We start from the raw sequence: 19,566 nt of genomic DNA, 5'->3' as shown, positions 1-19,566 counted from the left end.
TTAAAGTGTCTTTTAAGATTATTACAATCTCTGATTCTTTCCCTAACAAAAATAAAGTTTTGAAACCTTTTTTAACACATTACCAGGAGCCAGCTAGGAGAAGCTAAAAGATCACAGATGATCTTCCTGAGATTGTTTTACTATGGACTGTCAAAGGTAATGACAAATTTGCTTCTCTATGTGATGCTAAGAAAATTACATCGAGGAAAGATTCCTGCTATTAATATGCCTTTCCTATTACATGTATGCAATATGTATGTAATATTACATGTATGTATGTATGTATATATGTATACATGTATGTATGTTTGTAGAAGTAGAGGTAGATATAGATATCACTAGGCATTAGCCTTCCCTTTTTAGAGATCTCTGCAGAGCAATGAAGATGTACTGCCTTGTAGTGATGATGTATGGACAAATAGATGATTTCTCAATTCTTAATGATGATCCTAAAAGAATTCCTAAAATTATATTAGTAATTATTAAGCTCTCTTATCATAGGACTTCTGACATCATTTCTGATGTCAAATCTGCAGTGAGAACTCTGTCGGTCTTCAAGTGTCACTCTGTCAGTCTTCAAGTGTCATAAGTTAATTGCTTCTGAGATAGCAAGCAGCCAACTACAATTTAGAGCACATTCAAAGAGGTTATAAAACTATTAAACAAAGGTCATAAAAGGGAACTAATGATTTACTATAGGTGCATGGACAGAAGATAAAATATTGACTGGATTTTTCTGTACTAAACTTGACGAATACACTTGTCACAAAAAATATGATTTTTTTAACATTCGATGATCATGTAGACCTAGTGACAGATGATGAATATTTAGCCAGATAATTACTCTGAATGGACATGAATGTAAACATTTTCTGTTGTAAACTTCTCTTTCAATTTATGATTTGAATTTATGTGTAAACTTGTGAACATGTTACCATGTCATCATGTATTCTGAAAGATATGTAAGCACTGAGGACAAAGAGAAGAAATTAAACTCAAGAAGAACTTAGATGTAAAGGTATTGGCAAAAAAGACATTAGGAATAAAGAATTCTGAGCAAGGTTTTTTTTAAAGAACTGAAGAACATTTTAGAGAGAATAACTTATTTACTGCAATCTTGTATCATACAGAACTGGGATATTAATTTCTGATAATGCTTTATGTAGAAATCTTTTTTATACTTATTTCTCTCTCTTTTAAAATATATATATTTTAATAGATAGATAGATAGATAGATAGATAGATAGATAGATAGATAGATAGCAGTCATTATCCCTCTTCTGGTCTGCCCTCCCACAGTTCCTCATCCCATCCCATTCCTCCTCTCCACTGTCTTTGAGAGAATGTTACCCTCTGCCCCCATTTGCTCCCACCCCCACTCTCTGAGGCCTCAAGTCTCTCCAGGGTTAGACTAATCTTCTCCCACTGAGGCCAAACTAGGCAGTCTTCTGCTGTATATGTGTGTGTGGGGGGGGGGGGTGTCTTGGACCAACTCATGTAAGCATCCTACTTGGTGGCTCACTATCTGAGAGATCTCAGGGGTCCAGGTTAGTTGAGACTGCTGGCCTTACTATGGGGTTTGACTCTTCTTCAGCTTCTTTCAACCTTTCCTAATTCAACCACAGGGTTCCTGACTTCAGCCCATTGGTTGAGTGTAAGTAAACACTCTGACTCAGTCAGTTGCTTATTTGACCTCTTCAAGAACAGCCATTCTAGGCTCCTTTCTGTAAGGACACCATATCATCAGTAATAGTGGAGCCTCCCTTGAACTTAGATCCCAATTTGTGCCAGTCACTAGACCTCCTTTCCTTCAGTCTCTTCTTCGGTTTTGTTCATGCATTTCTTTTAGACAGGAACAATTCTGGGTCAGAATTTTTGACTGTTAAAAAGAAAAATTCATAGAGAATTGTCATAGAAAACATTTTGGAGAGAACTTAGAAACAAAGATTAAAGTCACTTTTCAAAGTATTTCTGATTTCTTTCTAAGACTTCAACTAGCTGGCTAAAATTTAGAGCCCTGTAATTCCTGCGAAAGTAGAACAGAGGCTACTTTCCTTAAGCTCCTGCTGTTTTAGAACGAGGGGATAAAAGCTAAAGACTACAGTTTCTGCCCTGAGAGGAATTCATGCCCATAAGGGACAGCAGCAAAGTGACTAGGACTTAAGAGGGGTAAATGTTTTATTATTGAAGAGCAACCCTAAATATCTCCCCAAACCACGTCTTTCCCCTGCAGATGCTTTTTCTACTGAATGATTTTGGCTTCTTTGTCAAAGATCAATTGTTCATAAATGTGTGTGTTTATATCTGGGTCTTCTATTCTCTTCCATTGATCTACCTGTATGCCTCTGTACCAATACCATGTGTTTTTTTATCATTATTGCTCAAGCACAGCATGAGGTCAGGGATGGTGATTCCCCCAAAACTTCTTTTATTGCTGAGAACTATTTTTTCTATACTCATTTTTTGTTACCCCAGATGAATCTGGTAAATGCTCCTTGTATCTCAGTGAAGAACTGAGTTGGAATGTTGATTTTCAACAAATTGTGCTAGTTCAACTGGCAGTCAGCATGAAGAAGAATGCAAATTGATCCATTCTTATCTCCTTGTACAAAGCTTAAGTCCAAGTGGATCATAAAACCTTTACATAAAACCAGATACACTGAGTCTAATAGAAGAGAAAGTGGGAAAGAACCTCGAACACATTGTCACAGGGGAAAATTTCCTGAACAGAACACCAATGGCTCAGTTATATAGATACTACTATTAGTTTGATGGGCACACAGTTACAGAATTTCTCTAGATCCATATAAGAAATTGTCCTTAATATCTCATAAAGAAAGACTAAGATCAAGATAAATCATTATCGGCTGGAGAGATGGCTCAGTGGTGAAGAGCACTAACTGCTCTTCCAGAGTTCCTGAGGACAATTCCCAGCAACCTCATGGTGGCTCACAACTATCTGTAATGAGATCCAATGTACTCTTCTGGTGGGTATCTGAAGATACCTGCAGTGTACTCATATAAATAAAAAAAATAAATCTTTAAAAAGTAAATCATTATAACAAGCAGTTCTCCTCTTAGATATTAAAAAAATGGTAAAATGGCGATACTAAAGGTGATCAGTAAGAGAAACTACTTCTGTACAGGGAAAGGTAAAGGATAACAAAAGAGGAAAATACAATACCTTCCCATCCTCCATCAATCATTTTCACATATAAGGTTACTGTTACTGAGTGCATGCTTCTCTTAACACACATTTATAACTTATAATTACCAAGCACCTTAGTCTTTAATAATTCCCTATACTTAATATAATTGAAACCATATTCTGTGATTGGATTTCAGAATTTTCAGAAAACATAAATTGGGCTTAGAATAAGTTACACATTGATTTATAGATGTTGGAATTTACCTGTTTGAGTTTCTTCTATATGAGAGCAAAACAGTTCAAAAAGATTTGGTTTCTGATAGGTCTACAGTCCTTCAGAGTACGGATACACACCACAAATATATAGGCAACACTAATAGGACTTGGGTTTGGTAAATACAAAATTGATGTAATCTGGGAGAAGATTAGAGAAAAGGAAAAATATCAAAATATTCTATATGAATACCTCAAAGAATAAATAAAATTAATTTTTAAAAATAACCACACTAGGGATCAACTATTATGGTTGTTACAGATGAAATATGAATGGGGTATACTTATTGCTTAAAACAACAATTATTCTATTAACTACATTAGTAACATATTTCGTATTACAAGGTATTGTAAAGCCAGGAAAATTTTTTAAAGCTGTTGTCATAAAATAATACAGTCTCAAAACAGATAATGTTGAACTCTCTGCAAAAGATTACTTTTTAATGGAAGAAGAACATTTTTCACTAAGAACAAAAATGATAAAGCAGTTTTTGCTTAAAATTGAGGTATCTAAAGCAAATTTTGCTAAAGAATATTTTATGATATTATGGCTTTTATTGCTAATTCTAAAGTAGTATAGAATCATGACTGAAATCTTTGTCCATACTCTCTATTATGAATGAAAATCTTAACTGTTTATGCTTACTTTCTAGATCTTAGAGTCTAGGAATTCCAATTCATACAAACTAGAATCCTGGGATGGATTCCTTTGTTAGGCTGCATCAAGAAAGTTCATGGTGGCCTTCTTCACACTGTTTTTATATTCCAAGCCTGCTTGAAGAACACTAAAATAGCTTGTTTCATCTTTGCTATGAATGACACCTTGTAGCCTGTCTTGTGTCTGATGTCTGTCACTTCTGTTTATCATTATATAGTTAATTAGTAGTATCAATATTTTGGACCTCTTGTTAGATAGCAGTAGACCAACTTTTCCCTGTCCATAACTCTTCACAGTGCCTTCTCCTACTGTACAACAGCCTAGGACCTGTTTGAAAGACCACCTTGGGTTTTTCTTCAGCTAGCTACAGTCACATCAAAGTTTTGTTTAGTTTAAACCAAACATTCTAATCACTCGAGCTTGAGATGTACTAGATATATGGTATTTGAAATATATTCATTGAAAACAAATCTCCTCTTATTGTGACTTTTTACTTAAAAATTTAAATTAAATAGTTTTAATAATTTTATACACAAATACTGCATTTACCTGATTTACAACTCTCCTTTCAGAGGTACCTGTGAGCTGTCCCCAGAGCTCTATACTCTGGCTACAGCTCTGCTAGCCTCCACCAGATGTCCCACAAAGTAACATCTACACCAAGAATATCCAATCCAATGCTTCCCACCACAGTGCTGTTGCACTGAGAATATCCAGATTAGGCTCACTTTCCTGATATCTGCTATACCAGGAACATCCAGAGACAACTAGATGACTGAAGACCTGTGGAAGAACACAATAAGAACCAGGAAATATGTGACATCTTCAGAACAAAGCTATCCCACTTCAGCAAGCCTTTCATATTCTAACACAACTGAAGCACAAGAAAATGACCTTAAATCCAACCTTATAAAGATGACAGATGCCTTTATAGAAGAAATGAAGAAATCTTGCAAATAATTACAGGAAAATACAATTAAACAGATGAAAAAATATTCAGGACCAGAAAATGGAAATAGAACCCATAAAGAAAAAATCTGCCAGAATCCTGGTGGTGGAAAACCTAGAAAACAGGACAGGAAGAACAGACTGAAGCATCAACAACAGAATACAAGAGACTGAAGAGAGAATCTCAGGTATAAATGATGCAACAGAAGAAATTAACACATTAGTCCAAAAAAATTAAATCAAAAAGAAAAATCTTTACACAAAACATTTAGGAAATCTTGGAAACTATGAAAAGATCTAACCTCAGAATAATAGAAACAGAAGACAGTGAAGAGTCCCAGCTCCAAGGCCCAATAAATATTCTCAACAAAATCATAGAAGAGAATTTCTCTAACCTCAATAAAGAGATGTCTATAAATATACAAAGAGCTTACAGAACACCAACTAGATTGAACCAGAAAGAAAAAAATCCCCCCACAACATAATGATCAAAACACTAAATCTTCAAAACCTGCAGGGGGAAAAGGCCAAGATACATGGAGATGCAGACTCTTCAGAATAACACTTAAATTTTCAACAGATACTCTAAAACTTAGAAGAGCCTGGACACATGTTTTACAGCCTCTAAGAAACCACAGAAGCCAGTCAAGACTTTTGTACCCTGCAAAACTCTCAATCACCATAAATAGATAAAATAAGATATTCCAATATAAAACTAAACATAAATAACATCTAACCACAAATCCAGCCTACAAAAAATACTTGAAGAAAATCTCCAACCAAAGGAGGTTAACTTCCCCATTCACAAGAAATCAGAGGAAATAATTCAACACAAGCAGAAACAAAATAAGGGAAGCGTGTGTGTGCGCACACACACACACACCACCACCACCACCACCACCAACAACAACAACAACAACAACAACAACAAAATAACAGAAATTAACAATCATTGGTCATTAATATCTCTCAACATCAAAGAACTCATTTTCCAATTAAAACCACAGGCTAATGTTTCTCCTTTCCCCATTCCAGCTTCCTCCAGTTTCCTCTTCCAAAATTCCCTGTCAAATTCATAACCTCTTTTGTTCAAAGTACTACTGTTACACACTCTCTGACACAAAATCTTCTAAATCTATTTAATTTTGCCCTATGTACATGTTTTCAGGACTGCTCACTTGAGATCTGATAGCCTATAAGAAGGCGCATCCCTAAAGAGGACTGACTTTTCCATCTCTCACCCTCACTGATTGCCTGTAGCTTTTTACCTAGGAACGGGCCTTGAACTTACCCATTCACATTGGCATACTGACAAGAGATCTCATCATGCTGGTACTCTTTGTCAATATTTTTTCAATATTTCTCTGTATTTGAGTATTTGCCTGGATGTTTCTTGTGCATTATATGTGTGCACTGTCCTCAGAGGTTGGAAGTTAGTTTTAGATCTTCTGGGACTACACATGGAGATAGTTGTGAGCTTCTATGTCAGTGTTAGAAAGAAAACCCAGGTCCTCTACAAGAATGTTGCTAAGATATTATGATTTCATCTTTCATGTTGTGGAGCAACAGAATCTCACAGTAAACATGCTGGACATTTGGCTTTTTAAGACTTTCTGCCTTCTCTGAGATATTCATTGAGTGCAGTTTGTAAGCCTTACCTTTTTAGATATATTATTATAGCTTAGGCATCTCATGATCACTAGTGTTCTGAGTCTCTAAATCTCCATTAAGAGGAAGAAACTCCTTTGTGGCCTGGTTTCTTCTGAATTCATCCATACTATGATCCATATCTTTCATTCTCCTCTGTCAAACCTCCATAATTTTATAGGTAGGTACAGATCTCTTACTCCATTTTCCTTTCTCATAAATTCTCATTCATTCAAGCTACCTTGATAGTACCCCCCCATTGGAATCTTATCCAGCTGCTAAAGGAAGATATGAATATTTAACCTATGTTTGCAATTCAGTTTACAGATGTCTCTAACTCAATGGCATTTAAAAGATTCATTCATAATAGATGTGTGCCAGAATGAATTTATGTGCACCAGGGGCATGAAGAAGCTCACAAAGAGCTGAGGGCAACAGACCTTCCAGAACTGGAATTACAAGTGAATGTGGGCCATTCTATTTAAAATGAGTCAATTAACAAAGAACACCTTAGAATTATACATCAATGAAAAATACTTGGTTAAGGATGTTTAGATAAAGTTAATGAATGCAATATGCTTCAAGTTGAACACGGTAGTTTTCATAACAGATTGGAGATGAGCTTGATTCTCATCCCCAAGAGGGTAAAGATAAATTCAAACACAGGAAGATAGTGACCACACTGGCATTACAATAACAGTATTTGGTTAGTTAGTAGATGAGTCAGAAGGAAGAGAACTATTTTTATACTGTTTATTATCTTATCCCAGTATAAGGAACTTAGAGCAACATACTTGAAACCACTAAACCCGTCTTTCTATCACCAACACAAAAGCTGAGTTTTATACAATTGGCAGTTTGCTTTTTCCTGGGCTTGGTTCCAAACTACGCAACATTGCAGTATGACAAAAAGATATAAATCCCTGATGAGTTTTCAGTAATCTCCTAGTACCTGTGTCTGCCTGTTCTCGTAAAGGTCAACCAGTGACTGCGTTGGCACTCAGTTTTATTATCTTCGACCGTTTCTTCCTACACTTGTTCATACATAAAAGAAACATTTGACTTATTTATCTGAATGTCGTTCCACCGGGCTCAAGTATCTGTTTGACATGTGAATAGGTTCCTCTAATAACACACAAATATCCAAACGTCGTCTGACTCATTAGGATCCAGTCCTTTCATCTATGAAATTAATGTTTAACCAGCTTCCAAAAAATCTCCTTGGTTTTCAGCACAAAGCTTGAGGATTACATAAATTAACACTAAAACTTATTTCTGAAATACTTGTAGTCAGGGTGATAAAAAAACCATTTAACCATCACTAGATTATTAATATGCCTTAGAATTTTATTTATTCCAGTGTTCACAAAAAAGTGAATATTTCCTTGTAGTCTTAAAAAAACTGATCACCTGCCTACGTAGGATCACAAACTAATTTCTTTTGAGTGAAGTCAGATTATGTTATATACTCAAGTGATGCCTTTGACCAATGTTGCTTGTGAAGAAAGGAAACTTCTTTTGACTATAGAGCATTCTGGGCTGTAATGACCATATCCTTTCTCCCCAGCTTCAAAATCAGCTGGGTGTCTTCATACACCTGGCTATTTTGCCACATGCTTCTATGGTTTACAGAATGATTCTCACCCTAAGGAGGCACTTGAAAGGAATTACTCCTATACAGAATGTTTTTAAAGTTACTTCTAACTCTGCTTTCATCTCTTACACTGCTACCCTTCATTTTATGCCTCAGCCTATTGAAGAGTAGTGCTTACTTTACGTTTTCTTTGAGGTGTACCTACTCTACAGAAGATTGCTCAGGCAAATTCTAGCCCCCCCCCCTTTCCCCCAAAGAAGCTGTTTCAATTGCTCACTCCACTTCCAAAATGGTGGAAAGTCATGTTGGCACCAGTAGCTCATTTCATGGCATCCAGGAAAAGAGAAAAACATACATGCCCTATACTGCTTTCTTCCAACACCATCATTTATTTTAGATTCTAGGATACTGCTAGTGTATTTAGTGTAGAATGCAACCCCTTTGTGTATCTTTAGATTCTTCCTTACAGCAATTCACAGTTGTGCAGCTTAATCAGTCTCCTAAATGTTATTTAGCTCAACCAAACTGAGAAGGTAAACCCTCACAGCTCTTTGTAAGAAAGAATTCCAGTGCTAATGACTGGATAATTCTGACATTAAAAATTTTGTTTGAAAGGAAACGAAATAATGTTCCAGCACTCAGAATGTACATAGAAATGAGAAGAGAGAAATAGATACCATTCACACTATGCACTTTTATGGTTTTTTGGTACCTAATGGCTTGCAAACAAAATCCACATATGTTGCATATTTGAATGTTCCTTCTGAGAGAAACTTGTCACTACATTTATGCTCCAGACCTCTAATATTTATTAATCTCCTATGAGAAAAATCAGAACTATAATATTTCCAAATTTTGTGATTTATACTGTTTGTCTTAGAAAAGTTGTAACTTAAGTTGCAAAAGTTAGATGAATCTGCATGTATAAAGTATTTCTTACACATTAATTGCATTTTAACACAAAAATCTAATTAATTTTAGTTTACATTTATAGAAACTATGAAAAACATTTACATTTTCTATTTTATATCACAATATTTTAACAGACTAGTTCTAGCCATACATAATACCTTACTAGTTTGTGATTTTGTTCTTCAAATAAGGAAAAATAACTTCATATATGATTGTTAGAAAGTTTCAAACCCATACATACATGTGGGTTCAGGTTAACGGACTATGTTACATAGTTCATTAGTTAATTATTCCATTTTTCATGATGAACATTAGTTTGGTGAATTAGGATATAGCAAGGAATTTAGTGCTGTTTGGAAAAAATAAGCATATATTATTATTATATGGTAAATTGTGTGATAACTATTCTGTATATATAAGTAATTTCTGGTTAACATTTATTTCTCACAAATTTGGTTTTATAACTTTTATCAGCAATCTAGACACTCCAATGATTTAAAATCAAGTTATGTTTATTTACATGTCTACACAAGATTACTTTTTAAAATAATACAATTAAAATAAAAGATTTAATTATTAAATAGTCAAAAAGTCATTTTAATAGCCTTAACATATTCTACAGCAGATTTTAAATATATAACACATATAGAGAAAATATATTTAACTTTTGCTATCATGAGAACTAATTTTATAAATAGATTCAAAATTGATCTGAAACACTTTAGAACATTTTGGAATGTGAAACTATTGTTTCAGTTGCATACAAGAAAATAAAACTACAAAATTACTATTTCCTAACCTGAGCTCCAATAATTAGGTAGGTCCAATTTTAGAATAAAGCACAGCTTTTGAAATATGCAATACATTATACTTAGATAATGTTTAATATTATTAAAGTGCTCATAGGTTGTAAATTCTTTGTGTTTGTCATCCAGGCCAATCCAATACTGCATTTTGTAGTGTATTTTAATAGTTTATTTCTATGATATGAAAAAAGAATCCAACTGTCTATGGACAATCAAGAAAGAAAAAAATATACATGTATTTGTTTCTTGGGAGTGAAAAGGAACAAAAAGTGCATATGATTTCAGAACAGAGAAGGCTGGACTCTAAACGAGGAGATCAACATTGAAGGCAAAAATATTGTATACTTTATAGGTTATACGTAGTATCAACAATAATGTTATGTGCGTGTACTGCAATCACTACCTATATATGAAGACGTATACAGAAGTGCAAGCATTTCATGTGACTAAGTAATTGTACAATGAGTCCACAGTTTTAGTTGCAACATTAATAATTAATAATTAATAAGTCATTTTTATCTTAACTGCTCATTTACCCAGAATTCATCTTTATTAATTATAGTGTTGTTCTTCAAATGAGGTTAATGAAAACTCTTGTTCCAGTGTTTCATTGTTTTCTTGATTCACGGTTTAGAAAAAATGCTTAAAACTTCACTTACTTTTAAAATATTATTTTCTGGATAATACTATACAAATGCATATTTAGAACCTTAAGTAGTCATCAGTTTCCAAAGAGGAGACATCAGTTACTATGTATCATTTGGAGTGTATATGCAAGGAATTTTAGCATCTCAAATATCAAAACTACTTTGGTTTTCCTTTAATAAGGAATTTTTAATTAATTAGTTAATTGTTTTTAAAAGTATTTATTCACTTTACATCATAATAGTAGCCCTCATTTTCTCCCAGTACCCCCTTACACAGACCCTCCCCACATTTCCCCCCTTCTCCTCTGAGAAGGGAGAATCTCCCTGTGTGTAGTATCTTCCCACTCAATCCTCCCTCACTCTCCAGCACATCAAGTCACTGCAGGAGGAGACTCATCCTCTCTCACTGAGACCAGACAAGGCAGCCCTGTTATCGGAATGAGATCTATAGACAGGTAGCAGATTCAGGGACAGCCCCTGCCCTAGTAACTGGAGGACCCCCATGAAGATCAAGCTGCACATCTGCAGCATATGTCCCAGAGACTAGGTCTAGGCAATGCTCACTCTTTGGTTGGTGGTTCAGTCTCTGGGAGCACCCAAAGATCCAGGTTTGTTGACTCTGCTGGTCTTTCTGTGGTGTCCCTCTCCTCTTCAGTTCATTCAACTGCCAGTCTGGCAATGCCATGTAAGAGGTAGTCCCTGACACAGTCCCTGCCCCTGGAGCATCGCCAGGTCATTGACCTTCATGTGTGCTGATAGGTGCTATTGCCCTGAAGCTTTTCTGTTCCGTCTTCTATCATACTTTTCAGACTCCCTTTCAGGGGCATATACTTCACCCATTATTCGCAGCTAATCATTCTCACAATAAATTAAACAGATATGTTTCTTAAGAATGATGAATGGAGGTAGTCATGAGGCCATGGGGAACAAGGAACAGGGCTTCAGCCTAGGATCTAGACAACATCCATTACATGACTTCACCAAACTTGGAATTATATGAGGAAACATATGTACCCTCCGGTTCAGTGTCTCCTGTATTTATTAGCCAGGGTGAATTGGGGAAATCAAGGATAGAGAGTTGAAGTAGTCTCAAGTAGAAAAGGCATGTATAGGAAAAAGGAGTAATCTATAAAAAACAGACAAATGAGAAATAGGTTTATCTTACAGTAGAAAGGCTTGTATATAACCTAGAAACAAATTAGGAAAGTCAGGTTCAATGGAAAAGAATGGTTGGCAAGTGAATTCATGTTTATGAAGAGGTTGTCAATTTTGGACATGAGGCAGAGGAATTGCTAGGATAAGGAAACAAAGATTAAATACTTAAAATATGATGTTTAAACATATAAAATGTTACTAATTAATTTTCCTAGCTACTTAAGAGATTGGAGATGACAATGCCTAGAGAGATATCAGAGGGAGCTAGCTGCTTTACTAGCATACATTTTTAAACTTTGTAAGAAATTATTTTTAACTCAGGAGTCTGTCACCTTTCTAGTCTTACATAATAATACTCACTAACGACTGCTGTTTGCTGTGCCAGGAAAACGCAATAGCTGTGCCCAGCTACCCATGAAGAACAGGCTGTGTAAGGACTATAAGGAAACGTGCTTTAGCTTTGTATTAAGGAGTTGGGAGTGGTAGTTAATGAGCTGGGATTCCTAGAATCTATGTGAATTAAAGGATTTCTAAAACAATGATTAACAATGGTTAAAGCCTTGATGATGTAGCTTTGGTAAATCAAAAACTGGGGTCAGGCTCTCCGGTCAGGAAGAATGACGAGAATGGTTGGACGATGAAACAGCATTAGAACTGACCCACTACTGACTCGGGATCCTTATTGAATCAGCACTGCTCCCATTCACCCCTTTCTCAGGACCCTCCTCACTCTGAGGCTGGACCTTCTAGGCACTCAATCCTTCCCCTGACTCTTCCAAAAGACTCCCTGAGCTCCATCAAATTTTGTCTGTGGGTCTCTGAATGTGTTTACATTGGCTGCTGCTTGGAGCCTCTCAGAGGACAGTTATATTAGATTCGTGTCTGCCAGTCATCGGTTGGTCATTTTCTCTGTCTCTGCTCTGTCCTTGCTCTGACTTGTAAGGATAGACACATTTTGGGTGGGAGGTTTTGTGTGTGTGTTGTTGTCCTTGTCCTTCTACTGGGAGTCCTGCCTGGGAAAAAGAAGTGTACACTTCAGGATCCATATCCCATTGCTAGGAGTCACAGCTAGAGTCACCCCCTTAGAAACCTTGTGGCATCCCTCTGTTCCAGCAAAAAGGACTGATTTTTTTTTTGAAGATGTTTTATTTTTGTTTTAATGTGCATGGTTATTATTCTTGCATGCATATATGTTTGCCGTGTATGTGCCTAGTGCCGGCAGAAGCCAGAGGTGGATGCCATACCTTCTGAAACTAGAATTGCAAATGTCTGTAAGCCACAATGTGGGTGTTGGGAACCCAACTCATACCCACTACTAGAACAGCTGAACAAAATTAACCATTTTAGTTGGTCTTCCTGACTACAGACATGAAAGTTTTCAGCAGAGAAATGATATCATAGCTGTGTACACCCTTCTATTCTGAAGAGAGTAGTCCAGAAACCAAAGGCAGAGATAATATCCATGAATCCCATTGCAGCCCAAACCAACCAGCCATTGTCATTATCATTATTATTATATGTATTACACATTGTTTTATATATTATTATTATACATAAATAATGATCTTCTTGATAAATATCAAAGGCATACAATATGAATTTACTGGAATATAGGTATCTGTGTGTTTGGCAAAGTAATGTGTTCTGGGTGTACTATGACTATCAAATTCATGAACTCATGGCACATATAGTTACCAATGCAAGACCTCCACAAGAGTCAATTCCAACAATATTCATTGTGATGGGGAAAGGGCTCAGAAGGCCCTCCCCTCTTTGAGGTATGATTATCAGTTAAGAGATGCTAGAGGACGGAATGTCAGTTCCTTCAGAAATGTAAACACCATGAAGTAGGTCATGATTGAACAAATTACCTCCCACCCATACTCATGTAAACAATCATAATTAAATCCAGTGGGAAATACACACACACGCACACACACACACACACACATAAGCAGTAAGGACACTTGTGAAAAAGAAAAAGGAGTTCAAAAGAGGGAGGGAAGAATAGAAAGAAATGGGGTGGAAACAACTAGAATTCAATAAAATTCAATATATATATATATGAAGTTAGATTAACATATATATGTATATTATCAGTAATTTTTTCTTCTTGAAAGTTGCATAATGTTTATCACTGATGTCGACTCATTTCCTTTACTTTGACCCTTTGATTGGTTGTATTGACCTTCAGCATTTTCTTCTGAGGTTCCAGTTAGCCTTAGGTAAGATGTCTTACAAAGAAAGGACCACAACTGCACAGCGATTTTACCTACACCTATAAATCACAAAATAGCAATGTCTTACTGTACAATTCATTGTCACTTTAGTAGAAATACATGTCAAAGCCTCAAAGGAGCATTAAGTATCATCTGATTTCCAATGCAATCTCAATGTGAATACATTCGAACATCCATGGCCCTTTACGATTGTCACCAGACTAGAAATTCACTGTAATTGGACTTAGTTGATACAGTTTTTACATCTTTATAATTTGTTTTTAGGGGAATTCATTTCCTTTTCTTTCTGTACATTACTGAAAGATAGATCTTACTACTGAATTTTCTTACATAAAAATGCACTTGTGGTGTAAGACCCCCAACCAAGAGATTGATAGCCAATATGGAATACTTACTCAACTTCCACATACATGTTGATTGGGGGGAAACATTCAATGGACCTTGACACGGAGGAAAGAGTAATGGTTGTATGGTCCAGAGACTATAACAACTTCATCACACTCTGAACAATCCTACAGTCTTTACTGAGACTTAAAATTAAGAAAATCGTATCTCATGCCAATTCTATTATTGTTCAATACTACTTGAAAAAGTACATCCTTCTTGTAACAATTTTGGAGAACTCTATCTTTACCATTCTGGAGAGAAATTCAGGGATAACATATTTGTGTTGTTTTCTGGAACTATCAAGTTCTGAAGAATACTTTCTGTGGAATTTCTAACTGATTTAACCTTTTCTTAAAAACTATTTTGAAGATTGTCAATTTGTTGATTTTTTTTCTATTGGATGTGTGTTATTTCCTTTTAAAATATTTTTTATTGTTTTCTTGTTTATTATTCTTTTGCAGCATATTTCTTGGACATTTATAAATTGTAAAAAGGGTTACTGACCTCTGAGTTAATTTTGCATCTAGCCACTTTGCTGAAGGTGTTTATCAAGTGTACAAGTTCTCTGATAGGATTTTGGTGGTTGCTTATGTATATTATCATCATCCTAAATGAGTGATACTTTGACTTCTTCCTTTCCAATGTGAATCCCCTTGATCTCCCTTAGTTATCTTAATGCTCTGACTAGAAATTCAAGTACTATATTGATAGATAGGGAGAGAGTGAGCAGCTTTTTTGTTGTTGTTGTTCCTGATTTTTAGTAAAATTGCTTAAGTTTCTCTCTATTTACCATGAAGTTGGCTATGATTGTGTTTAGGTATGTGCCTTGTATCTCTAAAACTTTTAACATGAAGGGGTGTTGAATTTTGTCAAAAGTGTTTTCAGCATCTAATGAGATGATAGTGTTATCTTTTTTTCTTTCTGTTTGATTATATGGTGATTTACGTTGATGGATTTTCATGTATTGAATCATCCCTGCATCCATGGGATAAGGCCTACTTGATCATATTGGATGATGTTTTTTAAACTGTTTCTGGATTCAGTTTGCATTATATTGAGTATTTTTGCATCAGTGTTCCTAAGAGAAATTGGTTTGAAGTTCTCTTTCCTTGTTAAGTGTTTGTGTAGTTTAGGTATCAGGGTGATTCTGGGCTCATAGAATAAATTTGGCAGTGATATTCTGCTTCTGTTTTATGGAATAGTTTAGGAGTATTGCTATTAACTCTTCTTTGAAAGTCTGGTAGAATTTTGTACTAAAGCCATCTAGCCTTATGCTCCTTATGGTAGGGAGAATTTTAATTTCTATTTCATTAGACACTATAGAGCTGTTTAAATAGTTTAACTGATATTGGTTTAACTTTGGTCAGTGATAGTTTTGTCAAAAATGACCCATTTCATTAAGCTTTTCTAATTCTGTGGAGTAGAGGCTTTTGAAGTAAGCTCTTAGTTTCATTGATTCATTTTATTGTTTTCTTTGTTTTGTTTTATTGGTTTCACCCCTGATTTTGATTATTCCCTACCTTCTACTCCTCTTTGGTTTGATTGTTTCCTTTTTTTTTTCCTTTGGTTTTTTCGAGACAGGGTTTCTCTGTGTGGTCCTGGCTGTCCTGGAACTCACTTTGTAGACCAGGCTGGTCTCGAACTCAGAAACCCGCCTGTCTCTGCCTCCCAAGTGCTGGGATTAAAGGCGTGTGCCACCATGGCCTGGCTTAATTGCTTCCTTTTAACTAGAGTTCTGATTTCTTTATGGAGGCACTTAGTGCTATGAACTTTCCACTTAGCACTGCTTTCATTGAGTCCCATAATTTGGGGTATGTTGTGCCTTCATTTTTGTTGAATTCTAGAAAGTCTAATTTCTTTCTCTATGTCTTCCCTGACCCAGTGATCATTGAGTAGACCATTGTTCAATTTCCATGAGTGTGTAGGTTTCCAGTGTTTGTTGTTGTTGTAGGCCAGCTTTAATCCATGGAGGTCTAATAGCATACATGACATTATTTCAATTTTCTTTTATCTGTTGTGGCTTGCGTTGTGACCAACTGTATGATCAGTTTTGGAGGAGATTCCATAAAGTGCTGAAAATGAGGTATATTCTCTTATATTTTGTTGAAATATTCTATAGATACCTGTTAGGTCCATGTGATTCATAATGTCTGTTAGCTTTGTCTAGATGTCCTGTCAATTGGTGAGAATGGGGTGTTGAAGTCTCCAACTGTTAGTGTGTAGCGTTCTATGTGTGATTTAAGCTTTAACAGTGTTTACAAATGTGGATGCCATTGTGTTTGTGGCAAAGATGTTCAGAATTCAAATATAATTTTGGTAGATGTTTTTCTTTGATGAGTGTGAAGTGTCTTTCACTGTCTCTTTTGATTAGTTTTGGTTGAAAGTCTGATTTGTTATACATTAGAATGGCTACTCTAGCTTATTTCTTGGGTCCGTTTCCTTGGAAAACTTTTTCCAGTCCTTTCCTATGAAGTAGTATCTAACTTCATTGCTGAAGCTTGTTTCATCTATGCAACAAAATAATAAATGCTGTTTTTGCATCCATTAGGTTAGCCTGTGTTGTTTCATTGGGGAGTTGAGTCCTTTGATCTTGAGAGTTATTAAATATCACTGATTATTATTTGCTGTTATTTTGATATTGTTATTGTTGCTGGTGATGGTGGGGTGTGTGTTTGTGTGTGTGTGCGCACGCGTGTGTGTGTGCGTGTGTGTGTGTGTGTGTGCTTGTTTTTGTTGGTATGGAATTACTTATTTCTTGTATATTTTGGGTGTAGTTATCCTCCTTGGGGTTAGTTTTTCTTGCAGCATTTTCTGTAGGGCTGGATTTGTGAATAGATACTGTTTGAATATTGATTTGTCTTGAATTATCTTGTTTTCTCCACTTATGCAGATTGAGAGATTTGCTGGGTATAGTATTCTAGGTTGGCATCTGAGGCTTTTCAGAGGATACAAAATATCTGTCCAGGCCCTTCTAGCTTTTAGAATCTCTGTTAGAATTCTGGTGTATTTCTGATAGATTTGCCTTTGTATGTCACCTGCCCTTTTCCCTAGCTACTTCTAATGTTCTTTCTTTTGTAGACTTTGTGTTTTGATTATTATGTAGTGGTAGGATTTTCTTTTCTTGCCCCGTCTAATTGGTGTCCTACAAGCTTCTTGTATGTTTATAGGCATTTCTTTTTTTTTTTTTTTTTTTTTTTGGTTGGGAAAGTTGTCTTCTACGATTTTGTTGAACATATTTTCAGGGACTTGGAGCTGAGACTCTTTACCTTCTTCAATTCCTATTATTCTTAGGTTAAGTCTTTTCATTGTATTCCAGGTTTCTTGGAGTATTTTTGGTCAGGAATTTTTTAGATTTAACATTCATTGACTGATATAACAATTTTTTCAATTTTTTTGCTTATGCCTGAGATTCTCTCTTCTATCTCCTGTACTCTGTTCCCTTCCCTAGCTTTTCCATCTCAAGGATTTCCTCAGTTTGTGTTTTGGTTTTTTTGCTCCTATTTCCACTTTCAAGTCTTGCACAGTTTTATTTATTTTCCTCACCTATTTAATTGCATTTTCCTGTATTTCTTTAAAGGTTTTATTTATTATTTGCAAGTCTGTATTGTTCAGAATCCACAGGATCAGTATGGTTCAGGAGCCACTGGTCCATTGAAAGTAGGCAGAGATTTAGCAAGAGAATTGATGTCCACCTTGGCTAGTAGCCTACTCAGAGCATCTTGAAGTGCCCCAGAGGACTCAATGAGCAGAGAAGATAAGTGACGGATGGAATGTTGACCTGTATGTGTCAAGATCCACAGGTCTGATGAAGGTGGGGAAAGAGGTGTGAGGAGAACGGGAGTCCTGAGTGGATAGCCAGCTGCTTAGGGCAGCTTGGGGTGTCCCAGAGGACACAGTAAGTAGGGAAGATGGGTGAGGTGAGTGAAGCTTATCCATATGGTCCAGGATCTGCAGGTCTGATGAAGGTGAGAGGAGAAGTGATGGGAGAATGGAAGTCTGTCTTCTATAGCAGGCGCCTCAGGGCACCTTGGCTTGCCCTAGAGGTCTCAACAAGCAGGGAAGATAGGTTGGGGAAGGCAAGTTTACCTGAATACTCAAGATCACCATGCCTGATGAAGGTGGGTGTAGAGGTGGCTTGAGAATGGAGGTCCCTCTTGAATAGCAGGCTGTGGCTTCCCCAGGGGACTCAGTGAACATGGAAGATCTCTACTTCCAATTTTATTTTCTCATTATTAACTTTTTTCTCTTCCTTGTATTCTTTTGAGGATTTTCTGATTTGTGTTGTCTTCATTTTCACCATTCCTGTTGTAGCTGCTGTTACAGGTGTGGCTGCTGTAGTCACTATAAGGGTTTCTTTATTTACCAGTGTGCATCATTGCTGTTTGTTTCAGTGACTGTTCATTGTTTCCTCCTTTTGACATGATGCTGGTGATCACAGCACATTACAATGTTATGTGGATGCTCTAACCCTGAACTGCACTCCCATACCAGCTTGAGTCATCATAGTGCTACATCATAAAATTTATTATGGGGATCCCATGAAGAAAAAATGAATATACATGCATATATTATTCTTTGTTCATATATATTTATAAAGTAAATCTTAGTTGTTTCCAACCTGTTTTCTTTTCTCATCCCCCTTCTTCTTCTGAAACCCTTCTTGTTCCCCAGAAAACCCCTTCAGGTCATCTGCGTGTGTGTGTGTGTGTGTGTGTGTGTGTGTGTGTGTGTGTGTGTCATACTGAGTTTAATTATGAGTGCATACATGAACATGGAGGAGATGTAATTTGTTCTAGCATGGCCTACTTCATTATGTTTATACTTCTAAAGAAACTGACATTCCTTCCTCTAGCATCTCTTAATTGATAACCATACCTCATAGAGGAGGGGTCTCATGAACCCTTCCTTCATTCAAATGAATATTCTCCTGGTTGAATCTTGTGGAATTCTTATCCTGGCAAGTATGTTTCAACATGTCAGAACTAATGGATGTAATAATGCTGTGATAGTTATTGTTAACTGTTAACAGACTGTAAAATTACCCATATAATGGGCCTCTGTGCATACCTGTGTGAGACTATTTTAGCTACATTATTTGATATAAAGAGACCTGTTTTAATTATGGGCCAGACTGTTCCTTCAGCAAAGGAT

At 36.0% G+C, this 19,566-nt stretch overlaps 1 pseudogene; it reads left to right on the top strand.

Annotated features, from left to right (window-relative positions):
* The first annotated feature begins 3,100 nt into the window (after positions 1-3,100).
* Positions 3,101-19,566, top strand: part of LOC114620589 — a 71,125-nt pseudogene continuing 54,659 nt past the window's right edge.

Source organism: Grammomys surdaster, unplaced genomic scaffold (genome assembly GCF_004785775.1).
Source record: "Grammomys surdaster isolate TR1022 unplaced genomic scaffold, NIH_TR_1.0 169, whole genome shotgun sequence".
Lineage (NCBI taxonomy): Eukaryota > Metazoa > Chordata > Mammalia > Rodentia > Muridae > Grammomys > Grammomys surdaster.
The sequence above is the reverse complement of the archived record's forward strand: the minus strand, read 5'-3'. Positions and strand labels throughout refer to the sequence as shown.